Source organism: Penaeus monodon, chromosome 27, assembly GCF_015228065.2.
Source record: "Penaeus monodon isolate SGIC_2016 chromosome 27, NSTDA_Pmon_1, whole genome shotgun sequence".
NCBI lineage: Eukaryota > Metazoa > Arthropoda > Malacostraca > Decapoda > Penaeidae > Penaeus > Penaeus monodon.
In genome coordinates this window covers 34,886,140-34,886,377 of record NC_051412.1, presented here as the reverse complement: position 1 = coordinate 34,886,377, position 238 = coordinate 34,886,140, and positions in this window count along the sequence as shown.

Here is a 238-nt window from a genome sequence, read left to right as displayed (position 1 = left end):
TTAGAAGCTGCTTTTTTCGGCAGTAACAGCCTTCAATGATAGTTTGTACAAAGTGGAGAGAAACAGTGTATCGTATAATACAATGATGAAGTTGTGAAAGACACTGTCACAATCATGCCTCACCATAGACTTGCAAACAGATTTCATTTTCTCTGAGTATAAATTACAAAAATATTTAATCACTTTGTTCACATTTGGATAGTCACAATATGCATTGCGTGATTCAATAATGCATGTG